This window comes from Protopterus annectens, chromosome 2.part2 (genome assembly GCF_019279795.1).
Source record: "Protopterus annectens isolate FY-2018-M chromosome 2.part2, PAN1.0, whole genome shotgun sequence".
Classification (NCBI taxonomy): Eukaryota; Metazoa; Chordata; order Ceratodontiformes; family Protopteridae; genus Protopterus; species Protopterus annectens.
Genome location: NC_056730.1, coordinates 949485258 through 949493694, shown reverse-complemented (window position 1 = coordinate 949493694; position 8437 = coordinate 949485258).

Sequence of the window (8437 nt, the reverse complement as noted above, 5' to 3'; positions counted from 1 at the left end):
TTGTAGTGGGCTGTTCAGCCATTCGGTTCCCCACAGCATGCATAGTACGTATAACAATAAAAGTCCAACAAAAACAGAATAAACGTACTAATGCCAAAGTCCGCCTGACAAGGAACAAAGACTGCAAACAAAAGAAAGGCAGGACACTGCTGTATAAAGACTTTTAATCCACCAAAAAGATTCACAGGTTAGCGCTTTCGGGATAAACCCTTCTTCAGACAATATAAAATCATTGCAAAACAGTTATATACATTGTGGCTAAAACAACCAGTTTAAAAGAACCAATCAGTTAAAAGCATTTAGAAGGCTTTCAATAAAAAACACGCCTCTTCTGCAATGCCGGTTTTAAAGGGACCAGGTCATTTAGGCCTGGTTCCCTATGTGCTTGTAGTTCTATAATCCACCTTGCTTCTAAAAACTCTGTTCTTGCTTTAACATCACCCCCTCGTATATTCATGATCACATTAGCTATCACTCTGAATTTAAAAGAATGTGTAGGGAAAGACTCAACATGTTTATATAGCGCATTATGTATATCTTTATTCCTTATGGCACAAATGTGCTGTAATATCCTGACTTTGAACATTTTACCTAAAGATATATCTATATATATATATATATATATATATATATATATATATAATATATATGTGTGTGTGTGTGTGTGTGTGTGTGTGCTTATATCTCTTAGTATCAGCCTTCACAAATATCAAAGTACACAAAGTTGAAAATAAAAGCTGAAATTAACAAATCACAAAATGAGACAATCTTGAACCTACACTGATCAGAAAAGGAAAGCAAATGTATGTATTTATTTATTTATTTATTTGTTTGTTTTATTTTATTTTACATTTGTTGACCGGGATAGTCTAACTGGATTTATGTCCATTTTCAGTAGAGTCCCGGGGAGATAAGCTCCAAGAGATTACTAGACTACTAACATACAGGTACTAGTTGTTATACAGTTAAATAACTGTCGCCTCACAGTTAGATGTTGCCCGTTTGATTCTCAGTTAGAGCGTCTTCTGTGTGTCGACATGCGTGAATGGGCGTTCCTTCATTGAAGGTTGTGCATCAGGCCTGGCAAGCCAGCACATAAAAATCTACTGCCAATCATTAGCGGACCGGAGTTCCGCTGTGGCGAACCCTAACCGGGAAAAGCCAAAAGACACAAACAAACTACAAATTTTAAACAGTTCAGGAATCTTCACAGTTTATACAAAAAACATTTTACAAGCATTAGATAAGATATTTGTAGACTTTATGTACAAGACTAGAAAGTAATTGTTAAACAAATGCATACTTCAAGTTTCAACAGTTCAGCAATGCTCACATTTTAAACAATACTTGTTGCCTGCCTTAGGTAAGATGCTTTAGAATTATATGCCGAAGAATTTAACTAGGTATTTTAAATTATCTCTATTAGGATAAGATATGTTTTTGCCAAGGATAGGCCTTGACACAGATAGAGCAGGAATTAAGTCGTAAGAGTGGGTATTTGGGATATAGTATGAGATTAGTCTGGATTTGTACAGGGACATAACCAATGGGTTTTAAGATAGAGTTTCAGATTGTGTTTAAAAAGTGTAAATGAAGACAGTGATGTAAGTTCATGGGGGAGTTGGTTCCAATACTTTCCAACTGCATTTGAGAACAGAGCATCTCCTGCCATGTTATTAGATTTACATGTTGATACAAGTAGTTTATTAGATGAGCGTAAAGTTGAAAGGTTCTTATATTGGGTAATGAAACTACCAGGTATTGGTAGGTTGGAAAAGGGTTTTGTGCACAACGGTGAGTTGTTTAAAGTGAATCTGATTCAGAAGCTCTAACCAGCCTAATTGTTTCAGATTATGGCAGTGATGGGTCCTAAAGGAGGAAGCAGTAGCAAATCTGGCAATGCTATTGTAAGCGTTGGCTAGCTTGTTAAGGTTATTTTTTGACAAGTTGGTATATATAGAAGAAGCATAAAGAAGTGTGGAGATAAGGTGGGAATAGGCAATAGTGGTTCTGGCTAGTGGGGAGAGAAAGGGTTTTATCCTATAGAGGGAGCCTACTTTCCTGTTGACAGTTTTTATGGTATTGTTGTTATGGGTTTTAAAGTTTGGGTTGTTATCAATGGTTACCCCTAGAAGTTTAGTTGTTGGATCGGGAGATATGAGTGTACCATTATTGGATAAGATTGAAAAGTTCATTGGGAGTGATTTATGGGTAGGAGTGAAGAGGAGGAGTTTGTTTTTTTTGGGGGGGTTCAAGAGGAGGCAGCTTTGTAGAAACCAATTTCCATTTTATTGAACATTGTCTGAGTTAAGAGTCTGTAGTTGGGATTGAGATTTAGCTGAGCAGATTATTGTTGAATCATCTGCGTATTGTACACAGCTAGTTAAAGGAATAGCTAGGTTGAGGTCATTGATAAATATTGAGAAAAGGAGGGGGCCCAATACAGAGCCCTGAAGAAAACCTAGGGTAACTGGGAGATAGGATGAGAGGTTGTTGTCCCATAGCACTGCCTACTGTCTATTATCAAGGTAGGACTGGAACCATTTTATAGTCTTTGTGTCCAGAGAGAAGGATTTTAGAATATTGAAAAGTAAATGGTGGTTGACCATGTCGAATGCTTTGGAAAGGTTGATGAAAAGTGCTGAAGAGAGAACATTGTTATTACGGATTTTATTGATGCTGTCAGTGAAGGATAAGAGTGCAGTTGCTGTACTGTGGAAAGGCCTGAAGCCATGTTGAGATGTGGCCAGTAAATTGTTCTGGAGTAGGTGGTCTAGTAACTGTCTGTGGATGCACTTTTCCATTATTTTAGCTAATGGGGAAAGTAGAGCTATGGGATGATAGTTAGAATATTTTCTGGAGTTTCCATCCTTGTGTAGGGGGATAATGTAGGGGATTTTCCAGATGGTGGGAATAATGCTTTCTTGTATGGTTCTATTTATCAGCAATGATACAGGATAAGCTATGACTTTGGCTGTCTTTTGCAGGTATTCAGCAGGTAGCTGGTCAGCTGAGGGGGTAGTAGGTTTTAATTTACTTAAGAGGTTGCAGATGAAGGAAGTTGGGACAGGTTGCAGGTTTAGAGTTGGGAGAGAGTTAGTAGTATTGGTTGGAAGGGCAGAGCTATCGGCTGTTAGCTGATTAGCAAGTGTTTGGATGGTCTCAGTGAAGAAGGTATTAAAAGCATTAGCAGTTTGCTTTGGATTGTCGGAATTTGATCCTATAGGGGGCGGTGTTGCAGATTGGCCTGGTTGAAGTAGTCTGTTTATGCTAGCCTAGAGCTTTTGTGGATTATTTTGATTGGTCTGTTGGAGGTGGAAGTAAAAGTTTTTTTTATCTTCGAGTATAGCTTTCTTAGTCTCATTTCTTTTTTGCCTGAATTGTTGTTGGTCTACAGGGTTTTTTAATTGTTCTCCATAGTGCCCAAACTTTATTTCTCTGTTGAATGTTCTGCCTGGTTTTCTTTGTAAGCCATGGGGCGGGTTTAGATTTAATTTTGATGGAACTCTTTGGTGCATGGTGGTTAAGGATTGTTAAGGATTTTGAGTTAAAGTAGTTTGTTGCTTCGTCAAGTGGGAGGTATTTTATAGGTGACCAATCACATTCTTTTAGTTCAGCTTGGAAGTTATTGGGGTTAACGTTTCTGTTGCTTCTTATTGTTTTATATATGGTTGGGCTGTGTGAGCTTGACCTTTGCCTGATTATGTAAGTGAGAGAATGGTCACTTACATCATCAGGGAGGGTCCCTACATTATAGAGCTATTGAGTTGTTGGTGCTTATTTATTAGAATCCAGTCTAGGATGGATTCTTTGTTATTGGGTTTATTAATTAAATTAAATTAAAAAATATACCCAATAACTCATTAATTAAAGGATTAACTTCTTCCCTAATTAGTAATAAACACAAAAACAAAGCTAAAAGCTGGCAGTACCTAAAGACGCACTTTGTCCAAATAATGATACCATTAGGGAAAGGACATTTTTAAGGTGATGTGTAGGACTGGCAATAGGGGCCATACCAGAGTTAGTTTTACCACACATGAATAAAAAAGAACAGGGTGGAGGACTGACTGTTGGCAAGCACAGAGCAAAGAACATATATAAAAAAAAAGACGGAAAACTTTTAGCACAGCATCATTCACTGCACGCTGTCTGCAAATGGGCAGCAGTTCCCATCAGGTCTGGCACACTCCTTGCACAAGCTAACCTTGTTATCACTAAAGTTTGATACATATTGCATAACACAAATACTGTTTGGTTCAAAAGTCTGGTCTCCATGAAGAATATGCCATTCATCCCTAACCAAATCTGCATGGTAATTATATACACTGCACAATGATCTGCAAATACTTGGGGCAGTTTTAAATTCAGAAAGACTGCCTAATCTAAAAATCGTGTTTCCATGTTTGCCTTAAACAGCATTCACAGTCTGTTTAAATCCATCAGATCATGAATGACATAAATTGGGGATTACTTTTGGAAGGGACTTCAGTGCTGCACAGTTGTTATTTTCACCTGCACACAGTTAACTGGTGCTTGAATGAGTGGAGGTAATATAATGACAATTTACTTGTAATTATGTACAAAGTTTGGTTGACATTTATATACATCATGAGTCACACATAGCTGTCCTCCATGTTTGTTTTAGTCAGGATGCCTTAAGACTATATTTCACTTCTTGTCTCCCTCCTGCAGTTAGGAAAATGAAGAAATCTGAATCACCACAAATTTGAGACTATTTAGTATTTTTGAGTACTATTTAGTACTCCTGGACACATGTGATGTTAATAGCTTACAGATAGTTAAGCTAGATAGAGTTGGATGACTCTTGTGTTACTATGATAAACAGGGGTTTAAACTTCATTCCTGCTAAACCTGCGATCCTCAGTGAGACTCTTATATACCTTAGACTTTTTTGTCGATCAGTTTCTCTAAGACTATGTTTTTTAGATCAACCATTATTGCATGAACACAATGTGAATCAGCTTCCTTTTAAGAACCCCAGCACATTTGTTCCAGTCATGCCCCCCCATGTGGAATGTTTTCTTAAGTTATGTGAGAGTGATTATTACACGTTGTTTTCATGTTGTAATAGAAAAGGCAGGTATTATAATTTAACACAATCTGAGTCAAGATGTTTGCAAGAACTTAAACATAATGAAGACATCACTATAAAACCCGCTGACAAGGGGCGGGGTAGTGCTTATGAATACATCTGACTACGTAACCAACATGTTAAATATGCTTCTTGATGATGTTACCTATAGGGAGGTTAATCAGAATAATATCCTTGAATTGGTACATAATGTTCATGAAACACTTTATGACATGATAATGTGTCGGCAAATTAGTCCTGAGCTTTATGATTATCTCTTAGTGAAACATCCAGTCACACCTATCATCAAGGGACTACCCAAGATACATAAAGGGGTTATTCCTACACCAATGAGACCAATAGTTTCTGGTGAAGGATGGGTGACTTCCCATGTCTCCAAATTTATTGAACATCTACTTAGGCCTGTTGTCAATCAATTTCCATCTATTTTAAGGGACACTTATCATCTTTTGGAAAGTACAGATACCCTAACATTAGATGTGGCTGACCAACGTTATTTACTTATAACATTAGATGTGAAGAATCTCTTCACAGTTATACCAAATGAGATAGGTATACAGTATGTTAGACAGTTGTTGGTTAGTGAAACCTCATTTACTAATGATAGGAATACTTTAGTTTGTCAGTTACTTGAACTTGTTCTATACAATAATGCATTCATGTTTGGAGACAAATGTTATCTGCAACAGTGGGGGGTAGCCATGGGCACCCCCTGCGCGAATACCTGTGCGAACCTGGTATTGTACCAATGGGAGAAAACGCATGTTTTTCCACATGAAATGTTTAAACATATTAAACTTTATAAGCGTTTTGTTGATGACATACTTATTGTATGGGAGGGTACTGTACAAAATTTTGATCAGTTCTTATGCTATCTAGAGACAACTACTACTTTTCTCTGATTTACAAAAGAGGTATCTAATACAAAGGCACATTTTTAGACGTCACCCTGAATCTCACTGATAGTGGATCTATTGTGTCGTCTTTGTATAAGAAACCGGTGTGGAAAAACACTTTTTTGACCTATGACAGTATGCATCCTAGACATGTGTTCTATGGCATTGTCAAGAGTCAATTCGTGAGAATACAAAGACTATGTAGGGATGCACACTCCCTTCAGATTGAAGCAGATTTTATGGAATCTCTGTTTGTAGATAGGGGTTACCCTATAGACATGGTCAGAAGCATTAGAAATAGTGTTTTGAGGGATATTAGTTGCCTAGGCACGCCATCTCAAGCGACAAATGTTGTTATGTTGAGTCACATGAACTATAGAGATGGATATAAAACACCTGGCATAGAAAATATTTTAAGATTCAACATTAAATTCACTAGTGATATTAATAATATACAGCAAGTTGTTGCACGGAACTGGAAAGTTCTAGTTTTGGACTCCCCAACTAGAAGGATTGTTAGTGACAGACCAAGATTTCTATATACCAATAGTGACAACTTGAAATTGATCTTGTGTAATGATCATGTTTATATGTGTAAGTCCATTACCCCGATGACTCGGACTTCAGGCACTTATGCATGTAACAATTGTAATAGATGTGCTTATATTAGTAGAGTTCACGATTTTCATCATCCTATTACAAAATTTACGTTTGTTCCTAGCATTTATGCCACATGTAATACGAGGAACTTAGTCTATCTTGCTAACTGTCAGTCCTGTTCAGCCTTTTATGTGGGTCTGACGAAGAGAAGGTTACAGGACAGAATATACAATCACCTTTACGATATACGTAAAGGTAATGAAACCAATGCATTAGCACGACATGTTTTGGAGTATCCTTCCCATGTGTTTCATTTTAGGGTCCTACAAGTAGTGAAAGTAAACCCTAGGGGTGGTAACACAAGTAATGATTTATCCTCCGTTGAGTTAAAGTGGATCATAATGCTTGGTGCCCATCTAGCCCCAGGTTTGAATAATCAGATATCTATTAAACCTGTCCTTGAATCTAGACGCTTTTAATAAAGTCTATATATATATATTTTTTATGTATACTTTTATATTTTTGACAACGCCCACTAGATTGGTTATTTACCCTAGGACGGTGTGTTTTATACACTATGTGCCTAGTTATCATTTTTATATGTATTCATTTTTATATTTATGTTTTCATTAGTTAAATACAGCGTACTTTTATATTAGGTCTTACAGACACTTTATTGATTGTATATGGATATATTCCCTTTATAGTTTTTTATCTGGTTATATATTTTGCTTGAATTTAGGTGTGTATCTCCTTATTATATCTGTATACATCATTACGTGTTTAGGAATATATTCCTTCTTTATTAAGTACATGATGCCCTGATATGAAGATTTTTCATGCAGCTTTGCACAGTTTTCAATGCACTTTTATATTTACGTGATCTTATAGTGCTTTTTAGTGAAGTTTACCTTTAAACTAGCCTTATATATTTTAATTAATTGCTCTGTTAATTGAATGATTTCCCACCTTTGGAAGTATTTAAGAGCTTGTTTTTTACATAATGTTGTCTGATGAAGCGTGGGTATTCCTACGCGAAAGCGCTTACCACATTTTTATGTCAAAATAAAGAAGGTTTTGCTTTAGCTTCAGAATTCGTTTGGATTTCTTACTTTCTGTATTGGATTTTACATCGTGGTTGGATCTTCAGTTTGTCTGCTTGATTTAGCTTACAGATAGTGTAATACTATAGTGAACCATAGCCAAGCCACTTAACCACAGAAAGCAAGTAAGTCCAGTAACACAAGAACCATTTTTATCTAGCAATTGTGGATGGTTTTGCACAATGGTTAAGGTATTCACCTCACAGACACAATGTACAGCATTTGATTCTGACCGCATGATATTGGCTAAACTTAAAATGTCCCTTCAGGGCAGTTAGCCTAATACTCATCTATGAACATTTCAAGGGCTACTCAATATTTATTTCAAGAACTTTGAGTTATTCATTTTTTCTTGACAGATATTACAGCAGATTACAAGGGGTTCCGTCTGGAGCATAATCAAATTTAAAATAATTTCTGTAATCTTTCTGACTCCAGCAGGCATTACTGAATAACATTATTCAAAAAAAAATCTTTCAAATGATTTTTTCTGGTATATGCTACATCCAAAAGAGTTAAGGGCCAGGCAATGAAAGGGAGACAGAAATGCCTCTAGTAAGACATCTTTCAAATAATTATGTGGTTACCCTTTAAAGCTACTTAATGACTTAAAACATCATTTATACAAACTGTAGGAATGAGAACAGTTAATTTGAAATATTTGTTTTCTAAATTGCACTAATCTGTTTGTGGAAACTAATGAGATACAGCCAAGCAATAAT